Genomic DNA, 13,393 nt, shown 5'->3' on the forward strand with positions numbered 1-13,393 from the left:
TTGCCAGTGTTCTGAACATAAAGGTACTACAGTACATGTAATAATCTTTTCATGCATGCAACAAAACTAAACTGAAACATAATAATTTCAATAATGTAAAAACATGATCTGCTGTACTTGACAAATTATTGTCTGTAAATCACCCCTACTTTATACATGTACAGTACATGGGGACAGTACTTTATAGCAATAATACTGCACTGTTAATAGTCTTGCTTCTACCTGTACATGTCGGTTATGTGAGATGGACAAAATATGGTTTGAATTCAAATCAACTAAATGTTCTCCAATTGGTGCCTTGTGTAATCTGTATTGTGTATCATTCACCCTGTGTTTCTTTCTTTATTTTCTAAAAATTGTTGGTATTCATACTTACAGAAAATGTTGCTTTTTTGGTTATAATATTTCATCAGTTTTGTTTCATCAGGGTAATCTATTTAAATGCATGCCAATCAATTAGCTAACATATGTGGAGTGTGTAAAATCTGCACAGGAGCTGTGTTGGTCATTTGTATCAAAGTTTGAAATCCAAAATTCTTGATTAATTCTCATAATCGTTATTTATGCAGAACGCACCAACAGTGCAGTGCATACATCACAGATTGATAAATGTACATCTACATGTATGTGTATGTGTATACTTTAAAACAATTTATTTTTTAATAGAAAGCAAAAGCTATTCATGAAGCACCTCCATTACTTTGGGAGTGATTATTTTTAGTAAAAGGTTCAGAATGAGATTTTTCCATCTTGATTGCTATCGCTTCTTTGGGTCATTACTTGCTTGTGTATTTAGCCCTTAATGAATAATCTTAAATGTGAAAACTCATTTAACTGACATAACCATATTTTTGTGTAGATTATGATAATGTAGAAGATTATCAGAGAATTTTTTTAAAATATGTTTGAAGTTTTTAAATTATGACTACTTGTTAGCCTGTTACACATGTATGCATTATAATAACACCCTACTCTAATAAATCTTTATTTTAATAGTTCAGATGTTATTAATTAACATTTCCATGAATTCAAAAGTTGTGTAATCCATGTAGACAACACGTATGTCTTGAGCATCAGTGTTAACTGCTGTAAACAAGAACCAGCCCCCCCCCCCAAAAAAAAAGGCTGACTCAATATTTTTTTTCCTGTACGCATAACCAAACGAACAGCATTTGTTTTGATTACAGATTAACATTATTGATTGAATTCATCATTAAATCTATTGAAATTGAATTAATTCATTTGTGTTTTTCCATCAGTCTTTTGTCATTGTTTTTAAAGACACTCTATGAAGTTTTAAAGCAGTGTTCATTCATGCATGTTCGTTAATTCTGTTTTGTTACATTCTTATTTTTGCATGCTTTGTTTGATAAAAAAAATGTTTTCTGTAGGTAGTGTCAATGTTTTCAGACAACTTTGAAGAGTTGGATTTTGAAATCTTGAAAGTTGATGGCTTGATGCTCCAATTATTAAACATGAATTGATTAAATACACATACCCTGTAGTCCCTGTAGCTCATGCACATGTACATGTAAATTGTACTTGGTCAATCCAAAATCAAAACAAAAATGCAATGCATGCCATGGGCAAATAAGGGCAATACAACCAGTGTACTCAGGGTTTTGTATAATTCTCGCAGACCCGGTCAATTCCTGTGGGTTTGAGCTGAGATTAGTCAAATTTCTCTGTCTGGGAATATACATAAAACACTCTAAAAAGAATTCCTACTTTGCACTTGAGCATTGTTTTTCAAATTACTCAATTCTTTAAATGATATCTACATGTATGTATTTCCAGAAAAGAAATGTGAGAGTTATAGCTGGAAATTATTGATACTACCTATGTTAGTAGAAATACAATTTCTAGCTAAATATCATTTGCTTGTATATATTTACAAATTATGGTTATTTCCCATGAATGTCATGATTATTTTGTATAAAAAAATGAAGTTTTGATCAAAATAAATCTTTCTTTTGAACTGAACCTGAAATACATTTCTTCTCTTTAACTCATTTGTTGTTTTCTGTAATATTATTATCTTTTTTTTTTACAGACCTGTACAGTTAATCATCTTACATTCGTTGATTACATATACAAGACAAATACATTTCTCTAATATATTTTGCAAATATTTAAAGATAAAGCTCAGTTCTGGTCATGCGATTGCATTGTGAAAGAAAAGGTGTGGGATGGATCAGAAACAGTTGATCATGTAGGATGTAAGTATTGGTGTGTACTGCAAGGTTCTGGAGTCATCAAAATCACAATAAACTTGGTCCAGTCTTGGTAAAGTAACAAGCACTGTACACAGAAAGATGTATGGGACTACACAAATGGTGTCGAGGCTACTAACCTTGATTTCCTAATCTATCTATGCTCATTACTCAGCCAGTATACATTTTCTACCAAAATTGTTTGGCAAATGACATTTATTGTAATCTTGAACATTCAGTGTAAGTTATGTTGATTCTGTGAGAATTTTTTTTTTTTTTTACCAGAACTCCCCTTTATCTTTAATAGAATTTTAAAATAGAAGTATAGATAAAAGATAATCTGGTTTGAAATATAGCGGTGAATAGAGACATACTAAAGCTTTTCCTCAAGCACTCATCAGAGTAAATTGCAAGAATTAACAAAAAGCTGAAATGGGACAATATACTGTACATGTAAATGGAAGCTAATGGAACGCTTTGTTTCTTTAGGTTGCATTTTTAACTTGATTACTCACATAAGCTGGAATGATAAGTTTGAAGTCCAAGAGATTTTTGCAGAATAATCTTTGTTTTAAGACGGTGAACTGTACCCTTTGGCTATTTTGACTTTGACAGCCAGAAGTGCTTTAACTCCTATACTTTTATGCAGACTAAATGCCCTTCTGGGTCTCAATAAAAATCAATATGTTTTTTTTCAATGACCTTGCGTGTCATTGTCAGGGAATATCACATGGCATTGCCATTCTATTAAATCGCAAAGAATTGTAACATTTTCAAAAAGCGCTCATTTACAATTTCAAGCCTGGGAAATCAACCGTATGCCATCACCTGCAGGTAAACATCCTCTTACATAAAAGGGAGCCCTCAGAGACAAAAGAATCGGTCACTTTAGATCCGTACCATTCAAAAGTTTCTGTAATCTTCCTTTTAACACTTTCTTTTACCTTGTCGACTATTGATTGGGCATTGACTATTGGTTAAGATCTATTCATGTGTCTGAAGGTGATACACATGAGTGATGACATCTCTATTATGAATGAGGGAAGGGATTAGCCTAGGGTTCAGGTCAGTTTGCAGGCACAAACTGTTGTCAGTCGTATTATGGATCATTGTGTCTGAAGTTCTGAACTAAGACTATGCTGACTGCACAATGCACAGTGTATAGTACATGGTGCACTTTATAGGCTCTGTATTAACACACCATGTTGTTATTTTAGTTATAACAAGTATCATTCAGTAGTGAGTATTTCCTCCAAAATCTATTCACATAAAAAAAAACCTGTTCAACGCTCCATTATTTGACAAGGGTTTGTGCCTGCAACATATTAAAGGCATCATTTAACAATGTTAAATCTGAGATGCATGGCCCTACGTGTTATCAGGGTCTGTGATATGGTGTAGTATTGAGGCCCTAAAAAAATTGTGCTTCAAGATGATCATGAAGTGCCTCTAAAATTTAAAATCTTTGAGTGACCGGTTTTACAATACTCATTTTTCCCAATAGACTGTAATGTTATAAAAACCGTTAGGAAACCAAATTTTGAAATTTCTAATTTCAATCATAGATATCTTGATCAGACAGGCGATTGGCTTGTAAAAGTCATGGGATTCATGTATGACCTAAAGGTTTATAATTATGATTGCAACATGAGCTAAATCCAGGGTTTTTTTTTAGAATCTGAGGCAAAGTTACCCAATCCCTTTAAAAGCCTATAGGGGCTTGACGGGTTGATGGTCCCAATAATTTACAAGTACAAAGTTATAACATTGATATTGCAGCTAGCAGAGAGGGAAAAAAAAGATAATACAAAGCTGTTTTATTAGGCTATTGAATTGAAAATTAAATTAAAAACAGCTGATAAATGATAAATTTAAGCTTTGTTATGCCTCCGCCACCGAAGGTGGTGCCGGAGGCATCATGTTTTCGGGTTGTCCGTCCGTACGTCCGTCCGTCCGTACGTCCGTCCGTCCGTCCGTCCGTCCGTCCGTCCGTCCGTACGTCCGTCCCGTTTGACCGTTATCACAATATCTCAAGAACCATTTAAGATTTAAACTTAAGACTCGGGAATAGTATTTATCACCATAGGAAGACGATCTGATTAGATTTTGGAGTACGTAGGTCAAAGGTCACAGGTCACAGAGGTCAACTTATGAAATTCCTTGTATTGAGTTTGTTAGCACGATATCTCAAGAACCATTTGAGATTTAAACTTCAAACTTAAGGATAGTATGTATCACCATAGGAAGACGATCTGATTAGATTTTGGAGCACGTATGTCAAAGGTCAAGGGTCACAGAGGTCAACTTATGAAATTCCATACATTGAGATTGTTATCATGATATCTCAAGAACCACTGGAGATTTAAACTTCAAACTTAGTGATAGTGTGTATCACTATAAGAAAACAATCTGATTACATTTTGGAGCACGTAGGTCAAAGGTCAAGGGTCATAGAGGTCAACTTATGAAATTCCATACATTGAGATTGTTATCATGATATCTCAAGAACCACTGGAGATGTAAAAACTTCAAACTTAAGGATAGTATGTATCACCATAGAAAGACAGACGATCTGATTAGATTTTGGAGCACGTAGGTCAAAGGTAAAGGGTCACAGAGGTCAACTTATGAAATTCCATACATTGAGATTGTTATCATAATATCTCAAGAACCACTGGAGATTTAAACTTCAAACTTAATGATAGTGTGTATCACCATAGGAAGACAATCTGATTAGATTTTGGAGCACGTAGGTCAAAGGTCAAGGGTCACAGAGGTCAACTTATGAAATTCCATACATTGAGATCGTTATCGGGATATCTCAAGAACCACTGGAGAATTTTCACTTCAAACTTAATGATAGTATGTATCACCATATCATAATATCTCAAGAACCACTGGAGATTTAAACTTCAAACTTAATGATAGTGTGTATCACCATAGGAAGACAATCTGATTAGATTTTGGAGCACGTAGGTCAAAGGTCAAGGGTCACAGAGGTCAACTTATGAAATTCCATACATTGAGATTGTTATCATGATATCTCAAGAACCACTGGAGATTTAAACTCCAAACTTGTTTAAATTGCTCTATGGCGGAGGCATCATTTTCGACTGCGCGCAGTCAAAATTCCATCTAGTTTTGAATGAATTTAGAAACAAAATTTATCTTAACGAGGGGGATAAGGAATTCCATACAACACATTCAAAATGGCAAATTGTTTTTTTTTAGATGACTGATTGTTAATTTCTATTCATGAAATTTGATTATGCTACAATATTATGATTATGAACTTGGTGGTTTTTAAAAAACATGTTCATAATTTATAATCATTTCAACAAAAAATATTTAATGGATTTGATTTTAATTTGACAGAAAGTCAATGAATATTTTTTCATTACAATTATATATACAAAACAAATTGATGGATCCATTTATGTATCCAGGGACAACTATGAGGCAATAGTAAAAACTTTGAATGAAATATAAAACAGTTCCCAGTGACCATGAGCTAGACTACACACAAGAGATGACAAATTAGAGGACATGAAATCGATAGACTAAACCACTTTGTATATTTTGTTGTATTGTTTCATTTAATTTCTTTGACACTGTTTTAAGCATAGCATGTTTCCCTCCTTGCTTTCCAATGAAAATTCCCAATTTTTTTTAATAGGATTTATTTCATTTTTGGTCTGTCTTGCTGTAGCTTCTTGAAATGAAAAAAAAAATCTCTCTTTTTATAACGGGGTAGTCAAGAAACAAACAAAAATTTACAGATTATGAATGTTTGTTTTAAATCTTTTTTTCCTTCACCCTTCTCTTTATTGCCTATCTGTCTCTCTACCCGTCTATAATGTGCTTTTCTTGGAACTCTTTATCTCTGTTTGTTTCTTTGTCCCCCTTCTCTCTCTCTCTCTTTCTCTCTTGCTTAGTTGCTCTCTTTGAATATATGTCTGTATCTTTCTTTTTTCTCATTCAAAACTCTCTTTCTCTGTCTCCTACATGTAATAGTATGTAAATTCAGGTCGATATTTGGAATAGACAAGATCTTAAATTTCTCTTCTCTATTGCTCATTGCATAATATTCCATTCTTTCTTCATTTAGTATCCCTCATAGTATCCTTCCCATCCAGCCGATCCTGTTTATGTGTGCACTAGTATACTGCATGCACATGAATGTTAAGTGCATGTTGTGATGCGTCTTTGAGAACGTTGTAGAAGCTCTCACATAATGTAAGAAACGAGCATCATTGGAATTGTAATCATGGGGGAAGAAAAAGGGACTCAACTTTTGAAAAGATTGCTGTACACGCCATTACTCTGTACATGTACATGTAGATGTAGCTACTACAAAATGCAATGTTTAACAAATGTGGCATAATTGAATTCTAGTCTTATTTCATTTACTATCCAGACAAAAAGGGGAGAAAAAGTAGGACTACTTGATTTTCTGTACACACCCTTCCAAATTCTGCTTTGCTGTAATGTAGGTCGAATTACAATGTATTTACTACAGAACGTAAGCTTTTACAATTTTGGCAGGTTGAATTCTATTGTTACGGTAAAGTAAGCCTATAAGGCAACAACAAAAACGAGCCTTGTTTCAATAAATATCCAGACAAAAAGGGGACTCGACTTTTGAACAGAATTCTGTACACACACTTCATAGCTACATGTATGTAGATTTTATACTAGTTACGAAATGCTATCTTTTATAATTTTGGAATGTCTGAATTCTATGTTTCTGTAAAGTGAGCCTAAAAGGCAATAAAAAAGAGAGTCTTGTTTCAATAAATATCCAGACAAGAAGGGGAAAAAGGGGACTTAACTTTTGAACTGAATTCTGTACACACTTATAGATTTATTCTACAAAATGCAATCTTGTATAATTTTGGCATGATGAATTCTACTGTTGTGGTCTAATGTACCATATAAGAGTCGTATTTCTATAGATAAGCAAACAAAAAGGGGAGAAAATGGACTCCACTTATTGACTGATTTATGTACACACCCATCTACTATGCAGTTGCACGTACACCTGTAGGTTAATTTTGCATTATGTTTTACTGTAGAAAGCAACCTTGCACAATTTTTTGCATGATTGGATTCTATTGTTGTAATAAAAGTTAGCTGACAATGCAACAAATAAGTCATATTTTAATTTTAAAAAGCCTGACAAATAAGCTAGACCTTGTACAATTTTTTTTTATTGACTTTATAGTTTGCTGTGTAATTGTACTATTACAAAGAAAGACTTCTCAAGCATTATATTGTACTAGCTCTAGGCCATTATTTGCTTTCCTATGGTCTATGGTTGTTGTTTTTTGCTTCAAGAGATTATACAGTGCGTCCCAGAAAAAACAAAACTGAGAATAATCGATGTTTTATCATAACTAAATCACAATTATAATTAATATATGACACATATTTGTAAAGCCTGAGATGACCTGACAACAGAGAGAGAGAGAAGGGGAGAGAGAAGAGTGGGGGGGGGGGGGGTGGGGGAGGTTGTCAGGCATTACAAGGGGGGGGGGGGGCAGTTCTCCCTCTGACAAGCAAAAAATAAATAAAATGGGAAATCCAGACCTCCTTTACACCCTTTGCAATGATACATGTAGGTCATCAGATCAATGGTCATTTGAAGCAAGAGCGAGGAAGAAAATTGGGGATTTAGTCGTGTAGTCAGGCTTATCCTTCACAAATACCTGTCTTTGTTTCCTAAATCCCCCTTTACGCTACCCATTCTCTATCCAGTTCAAAGAAATGGTGAAGGAACGAAAGGGCCAGTAGTTTAAAGCTTATCTGCCATAGTTTACAGGAGGGATTACACCGGCCTGCAAGGTCACTGGACAGGTGGTTATCTCATCAACTCAGCTCTCAGTTAACATAAGAAAAAGAGGATCATGGGGGACCAATGGTCACCGATTAGGCATTCTTTGTTATATAGAGGGCGCAAGTAGCTACAAGTAGTGCAGTGGGCCTTTAATGGAAAATTAGGTCATGGTAAAACCAGGGAGTATCCGAACTCCCTGGTAAAACATATAATTTGAATTTGTCATCTCAGGTATTAACTCATTGCCTATGAGAACGAGGTGGTCCCTGTACAAGCATATGGGAATGAAAGACGTGAGTAGTCGTTGGGTTAAAGTGTGCGGTGTCACCAAGCAAGACTCTCTGGATAAGATCCTGATTATTTTTAATGTGTTTTTTAATTTTGCATGTTTGTTTTTCAATGAAAGACAGATGTTGCATATAAACTCTTCATCTAATTTCTGTTGCGAGATGTATTCAAATTTAGAAAGTGCAATTGTATCCTGTAGTATGAGATGTTTTCTAAAATTATTATGATGGTTGGCATACATGTTACAATTAATGAAGCCAATGCAATGGGATTCTTTAAGCATCACAGAAATAGCCAAATGCACTTTGCATGATGCCATTCACCACAGTGATAAATTTAAAACAAAATTGTTTGCTCCAATCAGATTGTAAATAAGAGTCAAGAAATATGAAAAGAAAAGGAAAAGGAAAATGAAGTGTACATGTATTTACTTAAATCTCCAATGTATGAAAGAGAAATAGTACAGCTTTTGGGATTTGGTACATGTTCTACATGTAAATCAAAGAGATTTGTTGAGAACTATCCCTCCTACGTACTTGTTCCACTTCAGTACGGCCCGTTGCACACAGAAAGAAAGGCTTCATTAGCATTGGTGGATGGCTGGTCCTGATGGGACTTAACCTACATGCAGCTATACCCTTTGTTTTTTATTGTCATGGTAAACATAACAGCATTTAAAGAGAAGGTTGAGTTCTGGGAAGAGTTGAAAAATAATTTGTGGGCATTATCATTGTTATGATGCAAGTGTGGATGAACATCAGATAAAATATGTTCCCTAAAAAGCATGGCTCTTCAAAAATCGGGACAGATTTTTATGCCACATGTTTGTTAGTCCCATATACATCTTTCTGTGTACAGGTGCATGCTTGTAACTTTACCAAGACTGGGCAACATTTCTTATAATTTTGATGACTCCAGAACCTTGTAGTACACACCAATACTTATATAGTAGATGATCAACCTTTTCTGATCGATTCCACACAGTTTCTTTCACAATGCAATCGCATGACCAGAACTAGCTCAACTTTATCTTTAAGCAAGGAATCGGTGGGCTCAGTCGAGACTGATGTGAAGTGATCATAACACGGATCATTAAGCTTGCTTTAATACAAAAGTCTAGGGCTGATTCTATGGGAAATTATGGGAGTCATTACATGGTCTAGAATGCCTCTATTCTACTGTGTGAGTCAAAAAAAGTTTACACCTAGAAAATTGCTAATTATTTTAAAAATCATCTATGAACAGTAAATTATTATATCATATGAAAGAGTGTTTTATCCCAAATCATTTGGTACCATTTTTGTGTGGTATGTGTTCACGCTTGGATGAACAGGTGGCATTGTTTGCGAGCGTGCAAAAATCGACTTGCGCCAAAGTGATGCCTACAGTATGTATTATGTTGGGATTAGCGGAGTGAGAGAATGAATTGAATGTATCAAATGAAATGCGTTGCATATGTTTTTTGCAAAGGGCAAAGTCACACACACCCGCAAACACGCGCACAAATGGTCGTTAATATTTGATATTCGATATTTGATATGTGTGGCATGATTAATTTTGTTAGGGATGTTATTTGGATCTGCAAAGACCCAATTAATACCCAAATCCCAATTGTTTTATTCAAATATCACATAGGCAACTTGGCGCAAGTCAATTTTTGCACTCTCGCAAACAATGTCTCCTGTTCATCCAAGCGTTAACACATACCACACAAAAATGGTACCAAATGATTTGGGATAAAACACTCTTTCATAAGACGTATAACAATTTAATGTTCATCAATGATTTTTTTTAATAATTAGTAATTTTCTGGGTGTAAACTTTTTTTTGACTCACACTGTATGTTTTCTAAAATATTGCTTAAGATACTGTTTTGATATTTAGAGCGAGGAACAATTTAAAAATGTGAAGTCAATGTACGAAAAATTACATTAGAAAGACAAAAAACGAATTAATATGGGATTTTGAGCACCATCTAGTCATGAAAGTAACATAATTATGTGAGCAAGTGTAGTTTTGGGGGAAATTAAAGAAATATTTGCTCTTAGTCACTTTGCATTATGGGCACATGTTATTGAGAAAGGAAAACAGGGCACTTATCAGAAGGGGAAAGGACACTTACATGTATAAGAAAAGAATAGGAGCAATTGTCAAAGTAAAGAGGGCAATTATCTGAGGTGTAATGGGGTACTTTTGCACCTGAAAAGGGGCAAGCACCAGAGATGAAAAGATGAAACTTATGAGAATGGAAAACAGTAATTTGTTGAAGGAAAAAGGGCACTTATCAGATTTTAATAGGGGCATTACTCAGATGTGAAAAGGGCATATATGAAAAGGGCCTGCAACTCTATAAATGTCTTATGAAAAGCGCTATATAAGTAAAAGTTATTATTATTATTATTTTTAAATCTGTGTGTTTTTGTTCATAGCAATTGGCATTTCAATTTTAAATAGCTTCTCCTTTCTCATAAATTTTGGAACCTTACTCTAATAACTTTGTGGTGTTCAACGCTCCTAACATATAAAACTTGCTTGCTCCTTGTATATTACCTGAATCTTTAATTTTCACCTGTAGTAATATAACAATTATACAAATTTGGATTCAGGCATTAAATAAGGAAAATTTCCAGTTTGAAATGTCATTTGAGTAATCACTATTTGTCCCTAAAGTCATAACATGCGAGGCAATTAAACAGATCTGTTATTCTATTTACATTACAATCTACACCTGTAGGTAAACTGACAACTGAGCAATGGGGTGAAAATTTGCGAAGCATGACAATTGTGACTCTGCTCTACATGGAATAGTATCGCGATGTTCTGCATTAATCAACAACTTCTCTTTTTGCAAAGAGGAAGAGAACAAATTCGCAAAATGGGGCAATTTCTCAAAAAAGCTAAGAAAAAGGATTTACAGAAGAACCTACATTAGCTAGCACTTTCTCTTTGAAAAGAGGAAAACTAAGTTTTTAAAATAGGCAATTTTACTTTCATAGTACAACTGAATGATGTGGGGAAGATTCGCACATTGTGTGATTATCCAAAGTTTGCTTTGTAAAATAATTTTTGAATGTATAACTTTAATTGATCAGTCATATTGAACCATTCACTTTTTTACGCTTTTCATTTGAAAAAAGCTTCATGTGCAAAATCTTGAAACTGTTAAATTCAAGAGCGAATATATAGAAAGAAAGCATTTTATTCGTTCATCTTCTCTGTCTCCAGAGGAGGCTTTTAAAGGTCAAAGCAATCGATGCAAGTCAATATTCGTCGGCCACCTGTCACCACATGTGTCAAAGTCCATTGTTTTAACTTAATGGAAGAGACGAATGTTCAACATGGATTTTTTTTCTTCCTTCTTATTCCTGCCACAGAAATCATTTGTTACTCATTAACACGGCCTGCAGGCTCTGGAGTGGATGTTAAATATTTGATAAGTTTCTGGTAAATGAACTAGGGTAAGATTGACATGTGGAGGGAATTATCATGACTGTAAGGGTGCGTTTAGGCGACACTATACTTCCTGGGTCAAACTGGACAGTATAATGAGCTGTGGCTGGGCTTGAAATATATGTGAGAATCAGCACAATGAAAAATCGCTTGAACGCTCTCCTGCAGTAACCGTGTTTTTTAATTGCATTTTGATTTGTGATTCTAGCTTCAGAAAATTGCTTGAACGCACCCCAAGAACAAACAAAAAAAGACAAGTGCTTGGCAGCTAGGTGGTATAGTCTTGATGCTCATTAGTGCAATGTTGATAAGTTGAATCAGGCAAATTAAAAAGAGAGATTGTCATTGTCAAAGTCAGTGATCTTAAAAAGAGGAAATGAGGTCTCATTGTTTTGAAGTTCTTAAAGTTTCCCATCCCTGATTTTATCTCATTTTATTTGCTAGCTGTCACTGTGTATTTGAAGAGAAATATGCATGGGTAAAAGCAATTTCTTATTGTAGTTTTGATGTTATTAGATTTTAAAGTTAGCTAAAGTTTATGAATTAATGAGCAATTCTAGTTCTATTTAGCATTTTGACATTGTGATGAAAATAGTTCTGCTGTTGATTGATTTGCCTTGGAATATTTTTTTAAAAGACAGCCCCGGATTTCTACAGAAAAATATCAACTCTCAGTCATGATAAGAATAATGATAATCATCAGCGAATTCAGTAATTTTATCTTTTAAAGTGATATTTAAATGTGTAAGGTTGAATACTGCGTGGTTTCCCCCTAAAGATTATTTCAGTAACTGTTAGAAGCAGTTGTGCACAATTAACTTGTAGGAATATGATTGATATGAACATTAACACGTTAAAGAATGTATGTTTCCCTGAGCCCCTCTTCACACCTCTGTGGTTGAGATGATCCCCGCTATCTCTCATTATGATAGACTTTCCCTCCATTCAGACAACAAGAATTCTTTGTATAGCTAAACAAGAATGGCATTAGTAATTACCTTTTTTTTTCTAGTCTGAATGACTTGTAAATAAACGTCTTATAACGAAACACCAATTCACAAAACATATGTGTTAACAGTATTTGAGGCGTAAACCCAATAAAGAGTTTTTTTCTAGTCTGAATGTCTTGTAAAGGAACATTGTATAAAGAAACGTCATATAATGAAACATCATTAAGCAAAACGTATGTTTAAGCGTTATTATAAATGAAAACTCAATAAAGAATCAGGGTCTTGTTCTACTCCGAACGTCATATTTCATAAAAAATGGGCAGCGCCACTATCAACTGATGTCTTCAGAATTAGTTCCTTTATACATTTCTTTATACAACATTGTTATCTAGTGTGTATGCCCTTTTCTCTATAGGATGATTCTCTATACAACGTTTTTATCTACAAGTTTTGAATAAACTTTCCTCTTATCTGAACGAGCTGTTGGAAGAGCTGATAATGTCGGAGACCAATTACAATCGACAGCAGCGTATTCCAGCCATCCCGTTTCAAATGTCACAGAACAGCTCTATATGTCAGACACACCAGGCAGAAAGCTTCTCGAACCGTTAAAGGCGGAATTAACCGCTTATAGATCCAGATGGGAGCAGAATATC

The sequence above is a fragment of the Strongylocentrotus purpuratus genome, unplaced genomic scaffold (genome assembly GCF_000002235.5).
Source record: "Strongylocentrotus purpuratus isolate Spur 01 unplaced genomic scaffold, Spur_5.0 spur5_contig_825, whole genome shotgun sequence".
Taxonomy (NCBI): domain Eukaryota; kingdom Metazoa; phylum Echinodermata; class Echinoidea; order Camarodonta; family Strongylocentrotidae; genus Strongylocentrotus; species Strongylocentrotus purpuratus.